This window comes from Phyllobates terribilis, unplaced genomic scaffold (genome assembly GCF_046119375.1).
Source record: "Phyllobates terribilis strain yellow unplaced genomic scaffold, ASM4611937v1 Scaffold_1__5_contigs__length_1240528914, whole genome shotgun sequence".
In the NCBI taxonomy this organism is placed as follows: domain Eukaryota; kingdom Metazoa; phylum Chordata; class Amphibia; order Anura; family Dendrobatidae; genus Phyllobates; species Phyllobates terribilis.
In genome coordinates this window covers 1,058,069,194-1,058,081,259 of record NW_027362761.1, presented here as the reverse complement: position 1 = coordinate 1,058,081,259, position 12,066 = coordinate 1,058,069,194, and positions in this window count along the sequence as shown.

Here is a 12,066-nt window from a genome sequence, read left to right as displayed (position 1 = left end):
AGAGGAGAATTGCAGTGTAATATACACCTGTGTTCGGAACAAAGAGCCAACTGCACTTTGACCGACTGATGTAAATCTGAAAAAGCAGTTGCGCGTAGCAACATCATCAATACCACCTAACATCGCACATCTCACCAACGAGAAGCTGCTCCAGCCATCACACTAGGGGTGAGATATTAAATGTTTGACCAAATATAGCAGGATAATTTTTAAGTTGATAATTTTGTACAGCCTACGAATGAGGTTATAAATATCCAAATAGCCCTTACAGAATAAAGGTTCCTCGCCTCTGATGTAAGGGCAGAGACTTCGATTTCAGTGATGTGTCACTTACTGAGCTGCTTGCTGTTATTTTGATAAAATCACTGTTGTATCTGCTGCACATCTAGCAGTTCTCTGAATGCTGAGCTCTATAATACCCGCCCACACCACTGATTGGCTGCTTTCTGCTCATGCACAGTGTACACAAGAAGCTGCCAATCAGTGCCAAGAGCGGAGTTATACAGAGCTCATGAACATGGGATAATTTCTTGATTACTGGGGGTACAACCACTCCAGACCCCACTGATTTTGAGAACAATTCTCTGAATGGAGTAGAGGTCGAGCATGCACACCTCTGCTCATTACTCCATGGGACTGCCAGAGGTAACCAAATGTGGCACCCCAGGGGTCCGGTTGCCACAGTGGCATTGTCTCCCTAAAAAGAGGTAATGCCGTGTCTGGAAGCAAGCAGGGATCCCCTAGTCAGGTATACTAAACATGCAACACTTTCCTGGCTCCAGACCAGCAAGGGGAGCACCTCCCCTTGGCAACTGGGATCTGGGGGCGGGGTTAGTTAGTCTTAGTGTGAGGAGTTGAAGCGAGGACGTCGAGGAGAGAGGAGCTGGGGACTGGAGCTGCGCGGCAGCTCACCCCAGAAGCATCAGCACAGAAGAACCGGACATTAGAGTCCGAGGCTGTGGGCCACTGAAGGCCCAGCCACAGAAACTGGAGGGCAGGAGACTGCAGGTCTCCTGGCCCCATCAGACGCCCGGAGGATCAGCAGCACGCAGGGTCCAGCACCGCCACGTGGGAGCGACGCACCAGCAAGGCCCGAGCTGCCTGCTATACGGGTGAGCACAGAAACGCCGCACTCAGGGACGAGGGTCACCGCACAGCTACAAGCAGCAGTGTCAAAGAGTTTAGTGGAAAGGGAAGGCCTCCAACTTCACCTGGCAAGGAGGATTCTTTACTTGCTTCCAGGCTGCCCGGACTTCCACTTCTAGCCAGTACCCTAGCCCCGGCTTGTCTAATCAGCACCAGTAAAGACCCTGGGACTGCACTTTCTTGTCTCTGTGTTTCTTGCTGCGCCATCAACCCTTGCACTACAACGCCCAGCACAACCTGCAATATCTACACTGCCCTGGAGCTAGCTCTTCCTGTGGAGAGCCACACCATCCCTGCTGCAGTAACATCAGCTTCAGAGGACTGCTCCGCAGCGGCGGCTCCCTTTAGCCGCATTGCACAGGTGGCGTCACGAACTCTATAAAAACACTATAAATCTCCTATAAATAAACCCCTGTTATTGACCGCCCTGGGTCACTGACCGGGTCACCGCCACTGTGACATCCCCCCAACATCTACCAGCTCGGCACCGGGTACCCCACGGCCCAGGGGGCGCGTCACAAACTTTGAACTTAGCTGTTTCCAGTAGTCCAATAAGGAGTGATTAGAGCAGACGCGTATGATTCATGCTGAAAAGCCCCATTCGCAAGATCGTTGCAGACCCCAGCAGTCAGACTCTTTATATTTTTATGGATATTTCCAAATACAATATATTCATAACATTAAAGGGGTTGTCTGGTCTTCTGATAAAAGCCTGTAGTCATTCTGTGTGACTGCAGACTTCTGAATCATTACAGCATGTTCACCATACACTGTCAGGATTCCCTGATATTGCTGGCGAGAGCGTGCAGTCACTAGACCACAGGTATGCAAATTGCCTAATTCTGGCCACTTTCCAACTAGACATGATCGGCTTTGCTCAATTCACTTGTACTGAGCGAGGCCGAGCGCGACCAAAAATATGAAAATTGCATACTTTTGGCCACTTAACCATCCGCTGTTGCCAGCAAGACTGGATAATTTGGACAGTGTGCAGTACGCCCACTGTAAGGAGTAAGAAGTCTGTAGTCACACAGATTGACTACAGGCTTTTAGCAGATGACTGGACAACCCCATAAACAGTAGTGATTATGACACAATTAGATTTCAGTGCAATGTTCCTAAGATCCCTATAGTACATGAAATAGAATGTGTATAACTTTACACAATTGCTAAAATATATTTGCGCACATTCAGAGAAAATGTCATTTAGAATATCCCCCCCATACTATACATCTACATAACATATTGTCCAACAGATATGCTATGCAAGATATTGACCCGGAATAATTGTAAATGTTTACTGGCTATCCAGCGCACACATAGTGGTGTCAAAAGTATATTCCAGCAGTTCCATGGTTTTATTCTCCCATATTAGTGCCACAAGGATTTTTTATAATATCCTACCTAAATATTTTAGTGTATCTTATTCTATCAGGCAGCTACTGGTTTGTCCAATGCTGTGGTTGTAATATGCAGGTGGGGATGGTGCCGAATAATAGAAGGTGGACATGGGGTTCAGAAATGTATCAACATAAAAATGTACTGTAATACTGAGTCCTTATTACAATACTCATAAAGGCTGCATAAAAACATATTTACATGGCACAAAGGATGTGGTTACAGCCTGTCATCAGGAGGCACTTAGCGTGTCAGTTGCGGTAATAGCAAGCTCAGTTTAAGAGACCACATATAGTCATTATAAATCTGCCTGATAACAGCAGAGGGTTACAGGCCTCTCTTAGGTCTCTGATATCTTCAACCAAGGGTGTCTCCTGCAGCTCTATCTCCATGGATCAGCACTCAAGACAGGCGAGTACACTCATGCTAAGGCTGGTAGTTGGGGAGTGCTGTTACCTCCACCCGCATTCTCATCAAGCTTAATACTGCATGCCCCTAGTGTCAGCTTTTACCATTATACCAAATCTAGAAAAAGTGTGGCCCCTGGGCCAGGACAGCCAAAAGGCTGGAAGTGGTGGTGTCCCACACCATGTGGCTGTCCTTCACTGAGCATGTCAATTTCATCTGTATCTGCATTTTTGGGAATAAAATTCTGGAACAGGTAGCCATCATCTCCCTCTTCCACCGCTGAGTCTGTGCTTCTGAGAGTGCAGCAGGCGTGATGATGTCACTACATAACAACTGCTGTGCCGACCACAGCAGCAGGGAACGGGGTTAGATGAGTAGTTTTGTTTTTTTTTCAAATTGTCAATACCTGTGGTAATCTGTAGGGACAGAACACTATGTGGAGAGCTTTATAAAGACATCATGCTGCATGGGGTGCTTTGTGGGGATATGATTCTGCGTTGGGGGCTTTGTGGGAACTTCTTTCTGCATGGGGGCTGTGTGGGGACACCATGCTACATTGTGAGCTGTGTGGGTCATGAACCTATGTGGGGGGCTATGTGGGAAAATCATACTGTGTGAGGAGCTTTGTGGGACATCACACTGCATAAGGCACTTTGTGGGGACATAATATTGCATGGGGGCTTTAAGGGGACATCATACTGCGTAAGGGGCTTTGTGGAAGCATACTGAATGGGTTGCTGTGTGGGGAAATTACAGTACTTTGAGAGCTGTGAGGGGACATCATACAGCGTGGGGGGCTATGTGGGAACATCATATTGTGTGGCTGGCTGTATGGGGACATTATACTGTGTGAGGGTTTTTTGGGGGACAACATACTATGTGGAGGGGGACATCATACTTTGTAGGGGACACATCAGACTGTGTGAAATTATGTCCAATTTACCTTTTTCTCTTTATTTTTTTTTTGTGTTGTTCCAATACACACAAAGGAAATAGTATTAAATTTCTGCTGGCAAGTGCAAGAAGTCTCGCAAACAAAATGAATGAACTGAAGACTCTTATGTCGGTCACAGAATACGATGTGGTGGACATTATGGAAACCTGTCTGGATGAAATCCATGACTGGGTGACAAACGTAGAAGGTTGTTACACTACATTTAGTAAGGACAGGAAAGACAAAAATGGTGGAGGGGTGTGTATTTTCATTAAATCCAACTTAAAACCTGTGCTCAAAGACGACATTGGGGGCAGCTGCGACAATGTAAAGTCAGTCTGGGTAAATGTACATGGGGAAGACAATAGAAAGCTGCTAATTGGACTTTGTTACAAGCCTCCTAATATAGCTGAACAGATAGAGGATGAAATGCTGCAACAAATTAAAAAGCCAGCAAATAATAATAAAGTCCTCGTTATGGGGGATTTTAACTATTCAGACATTCAATGGGACATAGAATCTTCTGGTTGTGCTAAAGGCTGCAAGTTCTTATCCACAGTTCAGGACAATTACTGTATATACTCAAGTATAAGCCGAGTTTTTCAGCACATTTTACCGCAGGTTTAAATGAAAACTGTGGCCATGGGCCACTTGTAAGACCCGGACTGGAGGGAGAGACCCATCCCACTACCGATCCTATAGATCTCTCCAAAAATAAAAGCCCATATCAGGTTTTCCTAAATCTGACCTGGTTAAATAGCCTGACCAAGTCCACAATTACCTTTGTTTTTCATTGAAACCACAGTTGTAGCTGTGATTATAATGCACTCCAGCGGGTTCAATATGCCTCTATGCGCATCCTGGGGGACACATACCGGCCCTCGCATATGATTCGCCTTACTGTGTCACAGTGGGAACATAAAAGACAGAGAGCGGTATAGGAACAACATACTTTGTGGGGGGACTGTGGGGGCTTAATATTGTGCTGGGAAATGTTGATCAAGGTACAAGGTCTGAATAACAGGAGCAGTGTGATTTACTATTTTTATAAACTTTATAAAAGCAGTAAACTATATGGTTTTGATTAGCTACCATAGGTAAGAATGCTTTTTACAATAAGCCATATGATGACATGTATTAGCTGTAGCTGCTAGTCAATAGACATACCGGTAATTCCTCTCAAAATTAAGTGATAAAAATTAACATAAAACAATAATTATGAGCAGAATTTTGTTTGACCTGTTGGTTTGGCCCTTTTCAACAGTCACAGTCTCTCATGTGGCCCCTTAGGAAAATGAATTGCTGATCCCTGCACTACACCGTGTACAGATTTCTTCTGCTGCACCCTAGACACAGCTCCATTCAGAACGGTACTTGTGCAAAAGAGAGGTTTCTTTTCCATTTGTTTCTTTCAACAGACTGTCTTTGTCTCTCTGCAGGCCATCTCTCCTTTGCAGACCATCTCTTTTCTGCAAGCTGTCCAACTTTGGCTGGCTTTATGAGGACTCTTGGCTTCGGTGGGTCACTCCTTAGGCCTCATTGAGATGTCTATGTTGCACGTAGGTGTTGTATCCATTTTTTTCATGGATACAACACATAATCATTATAATCTATGCTGCTGTTCACATGACCCTGATTTTCACGAACCTGGTGTCCATGCAAAACACATTGAGACTTTTCCCTTTTTTTTCCGCACCACGGATGAAAAGGGCCAATATAAGTCTGAGGGTCCATGAAAAACACGTACAGCACAGATGGTATCCATGTGCCAATCATGTGTTGTCCGTGTTTAACAATGCAATGAAAAAATGCAAGTAACCTAATTTAAATAATAAGTGCTGAAATTCTGCATCAGAAACTCACCAAAAGCTCATCGTGGTAACGCAGCCTTAAATGGGTTGCATCCATTTCCAAAGTCACAATAAACAGGCTTATATGACAGTCAAACTAGTCCTTTCTACAGTGTTTTGTATTGAAAGGTGCAAGATTTTGTGACTTTTCTGTAAATTACAACAGAAAAACATCCAAATATAGATAGATCTAAATTTATGGACCAGAAACTGATTTATGTGTTCCCTTTATAGAGCCATGATGGCCTGGAAAGTAAAAGGCCGAACATTCTGTCACTACCGTACATGAGAGATGAACATGCTCTGACCACAGTAATGGAATTTAAAGTAAATTGTTCCTGTGTCTAAATAAAGAAAAATCTCTCATCTTTCATCTCTGGACTTTATGTTTACCAGAATGTCAAATCTAGGAGGCAAAAAATAAGTGGTATAATTTACGCCAACTTCTGGTGCAAATTATAGAACCTCAAATTATAAACCTCAAACCTCCTGCAAAGATCCACACAAATATGACATTATTTGAGATTTTTTTTTTCCACCAGTAAACTAACTTACAAAGATTAATAATTTCTCCCAATGGTCATTGGGCTATGTACAGAAACCTTATAGACTCTAGGAACCGAACAAGACCTAAAAGTGTATACACTGGCAGCAGCCTCCTGTACATACTGTGCACACTGTGTATACTGTACATACTGTGCAGACTACGTATACTGTACATACTGTGCACACTGTGTATAGTGTACATACTGTGTATAATGTACATACTGTGCAGACTATGTATGCTGTACATACTGTGCATTTATTATTATTATTATTTATTATTATAGCGCCATTTATTCCATGACGCTTTACATGTGATAGGAATATACATAGCAAAAACTATTACATAATCTTAACAAAACAAGTCAGCAACTGGTACAGGAGGAGCGAGGACCTTGCCCGCGAGGGCTCACAGTCTACAAGGGATGGGTGAGGACACAGTAGGTGAGGGTAGAGGAGATCATGCAGTAATGTGGTGGAGCGGTGGTTACTGCAGGTTGTAGGCTTGTCGGAAGAGGTGGGTCTTCAGGTTTCTATTGAAGGCTTTCATGGTAGGCGAGAGTCTGATATGTTGGGGTAGAGAGTTCCAGAGTAGGGGGGATGCACGGGAGAAATCTTGTATGCGATTGTGGGAAGAGGAGATAAGAGGGGAGTAGAGAAGAAGATCTTGTGAGGATCGGAGGTTGCGTGCGGGTATGTAGCGGGAGACTAGGTCACAGATGTATGGAGGAGACAGGTTGTGGTTGGCTTTGTATGCCATGGTTAGGGTTTTGAACTGTACTCTCTGGGCAATGGGGAGCCAGTGAAGGGATTGACAGAGGGGGGAGGCCGGGGAATAGCGGGGGGACAGGTGGATTAGTCGAGCAGCAGAGTTTAGGATAGATTGGAGGGGTGCAAGAGTGTTAGAATGGAGGCCACAGAGCAGGAGGTTGCAGTAGTCGAGGCAGAAGATGATGAGGGCGTGCACTAGTGTTTTTGCAGCTTCGTGGTTGAGGAATGTGCGCATCCGGGAGATATTTTTGAGTTGGAGTCGGCAGGAAGTGGAAAGGGCTTGGATATGTGGTTTGAAGGAGAGATCAGAGTCCAGGGTTACCCCAAGGCAGCGAGCTTGTGGGACTGGGGAGAGTAAACAGCCATTGACTATGATGGATAGGTCAGATGGGGGATATGAATGAGAGGGTGGAAAGATGATGAACTCTGTTTTATACTGTTTTATACTCTGTGCATACTGTGTATACTGTACATACTGTGCAGACTATGTATACTGTACATACTGTGCAGACTATGTATACTGTACATACTGTGCAGACTGTGCATACTGTACATACTGTGCACACTGTGTATACTGTACATACTGTGCACACTGTGTATACTGTACCTACTGTGTAGACTGTACATACTGTGTATACTGTGCATACTGTGCACACTATGTATACTGTTAGTACTGTGTATACTGTACATACTGTGCAGACTATATATACTGTACATACTGTGTATACTGTGCAGACTATGTATACTGTACATACTGTATACTGTTAGTACTGTGCAGACTATGTATACTTTACATACTGTGCATATTATGTATACTGTGTATACTATGCATACTGTGTATACTGTGCATACTGTGCAGACTGTGTATACTGTATATACTATGTATACTGCACATACTGTGTATACTGTGTATACTGTACATACTGTGCACCCTGTGTATACTGTGTATACTGTACATACTGTGTATACTGTGCATACTGTGCAGACTATGTATACTGTACATACTGTGTATACTGTGCACACTGTGTATACTGTACATACTGTGCATACTGTACATGGTGTGCACCCTGTGTATACTGTACATACTGTGTATACTGTGTATACTGTACATACTGTGCATACTGTGTATACTGTATGTACTGTGCACACTGTGTATACTGTACATACTGTGCATACTGTGTATACTGTACATACTGTACATACTGTGTATACTGTACATACTGCACATACTGTGCATACTGTGTATACTGTACATACTGTGCACCCTGTGTATACTGTGCATACTGTGTATACTGTATATACTGTGCACACTGTGTATACTGTACATACTGTGCATACTGTGTATACTGTACATACTGTGCACTCTGTGTATACTGTACATACTGTGTATACTGTACATACTGTGCACTCTGTGTATACTGTACATACTGTACATACTTAAATACTTGAAGAGAAAAAATCCGACCATATCAACCCAAAGTTATAATAAAAATTAACTTTTATTCATAAATAGTATAAAAAGTTACTACATAGTCAATATAGGGCACAATACAGAAATACGAAAAGACATATAACATGTAGAAAAAACCGTCTCACTGAAGGGACGATGTGGTCCACAAATGACGAAGGGGGGGCCTCAGCACCACAGCAAAAACATATATATATCTAGTCCTTCATCTATAATGTCAATAAGGAGGACTATCGGATAGCCACAGAGAAATACCCATAGTAATATACATATAGTAATGCATGTCACAGGCAGTATTAAAGTACTTGAAGATTTCCTCAGGGGGGACTCATAATCAGTACTATCTGAATGCCATATGTGGGCTACTAGACTGTGCTTTTCATCGTATCAGATGCACAGTATGAAAATAGGTAGGTGTAGAGTTGAATAAAGGCAAATACTGCATAATATCAAGAAGGTTACCTGGGCTACAAGCTGTAATGTCGGGGCTCCCCCACGTGGACCGCTCGCCCACCCCAACGCACGTTTCGGCGTTTGCCTTCTACTGTACATACTGTGTATACTGTACATACTGCACATACTGTAAATACTGTGCACACTGTGTATACTGTACATACTGTGTATACTGTACATACTGTGCATACTGTACATGCTGTGTATACTGTACATACTGTGTATACTGTGTATACTGTACATACTGTACATACTGTGTATACTGTACATACTGTACATGCTGTGCACCCTGTGTATACTGTACATACTGTGTATACTGCACATACTGCACATACTGTACATACTGTGTATACTGTACATACTGTGTATACTGTGTATACTGTACATACTGTGCACCCTGTGTATACTGTACATACTGCACATACTGTACATACTGTGCACCCTGTGTATACTGTACATACTGTGTATACTGTACATACTGTGCACTCTGTGTATACTGTACATACTGTACATACTGTGTATACTGTACATACTGTGTATACTGTACATACTGCACATACTGTAAATACTGTGCACACTGTGTATACTGTACATACTGTGTATACTGTAAATACTGTGCACTCTGTGTATACTGTACATACTGTACATACTGTGTATACTGTACATACTGCACATACTGTGCATACTGTGTATACTGTACATACTGTACATACTGTGCACCCTGTGTATACTGTACATACTGTGTATACTGTGTATACTGTACATACTGTGCACTCTGTGTATACTGTACATACTGTGCATACTGTGTATACTGTACATACTGTACATACTGTGCACCCTGTGTATACTGTGTATACTGTACATACTGTGCACTCTGTGTATACTGTACATACTGTGTATACTGTACATACTGTACATGCTGTGCACCCTGTGTATACTGTACATACTGTGTATACTGTACATACTGCACATACTGTACATACTGTGTATACTGTACATACTGTGTATACTGTGTATACTGTACATACTGTGTATACTGTACATGCTGTGCACCCTGTGTATACTGTACATACTGTGTATACTGTGTATACTGTACATACTGTGTATACTGTGTATACTGTACATACTGTGCACCCTGTGTATACTGTACATACTGCACATACTGTACATACTGTGCACCCTGTGTATACTGTACATACTGTGTATACTGTACATACTGTGCACTCTGTGTATACTGTACATACTGTACATACTGTGTATACTGCACATACTGTAAATACTGTGCACACTGTGTATACTGTACATACTGTACATACTGTGTATACTGTACATACTGCACATACTGTAAATACTGTGCACACTGTGTATACTGTACATACTGTGTATACTGTACATGCTGTGTATACTGTACATACTGTGTATACTGTGTATACTGTACATACTGTGCATACTGTGTATACTGTACATACTGTACATACTGTGCACCCTGTGTATACTGTACATACTGTACATACTGTGTATACTGTGTATACTGTACATACTGTATATACTGTGCATGCTGTGTATACTGTACATACTGTACATATTGTGTATACTGTACATACTGTACATACTGTACATACTGTACATACTGCACATACTGTAAATACTGTGCACACTGTGTATACTGTACATACTGTACATACTGTGTATACTGTACATACTGTACATACTGTGTATACTGCACATACTGTAAATACTGTGCACACTGTGTATACTGTACATACTGTGTATACTGTACATGCTGTGTATACTGTACATACTGTGTATACTGTACATACTGTGCATACTGTGTATACTGTACATACTGTACATACTGTGCACCCTGTGTATACTGTACATACTGTACATACTGTGTATACTGTGTATACTGTACATACTGTACATACTGTGTATACTGTGTATACTGTACATACTGCACATACTGTACATACTGTGTATACTGTGCACCCTGTGTATACTGTACATACTGTGTATACTGTACATACTGTGCACTCTGTGTATACTGTACATACTGTACATACTGTGTATACTGTACATACTGTGTATACTGTGCACCCTGTGTATACTGTACATACTGCACATACTGTACATACTGTGCACCCTGTGTATACTGTACATACTGTGTATACTGTACATACTGTGCACTCTGTGTATACTGTACATACTGTACATACTGTGTATACTGTACATACTGTGTATACTGTACATACTGTACATACTGTGTATACTGTGCAGACTGTGTATACTGTACATACTGTGTATACTGTACATGCTGTGTATACTGTACATACTGTGTATACTGTGCATACTGTGCACCCTGTGTATACTGTACATACTGTGTATACTGTACATACTGTGTATACTGTGTATACTGTACATACTGTGCACTCTGTGTATACTGTACATACTGTGCACTCTGTGTATACTGTACATACTGTGTATACTGTACATACTGTACATGCTGTGCACCCTGTGTATACTGTACATACTGTGTATACTGTACATACTGCACATACTGTACATACTGTGTATACTGTGTATACTGTACATACTGTGCACCCTGTGTATACTGTACATACTGCACATACTGTACATACTGTGTATACTGTACATACTGTGCATACTGTGTATACTGTATATACTGTGCACTCTGTGTATACTGTACATACTGTGTATACTGTACATACTGCACATACTGTACATACTGTGCATACTGTACATACTGTGTATACTGTACATACTGTGCACCCTGTGTATACTGTACATACTGCACATACTGTACATACTGTGCACCCTGTGTATACTGTACATACTGTGCACACTGTGTATACTGTACATACTGTGCATACTGTACATGCTGTGCACCCTGTGTATACTGTACATACTGTGTATACTGTACATACTGTGCATACTGTGTATACTGTATATACTGGGCACACTGTGTATACTGTATATTCTGTGCACACTGTGTATACTGTACATACTGTGCATACTGTGTATACCGTACATACTGTACATACTGTGTATACTACAGGTGCTTCTCACAAAATTAG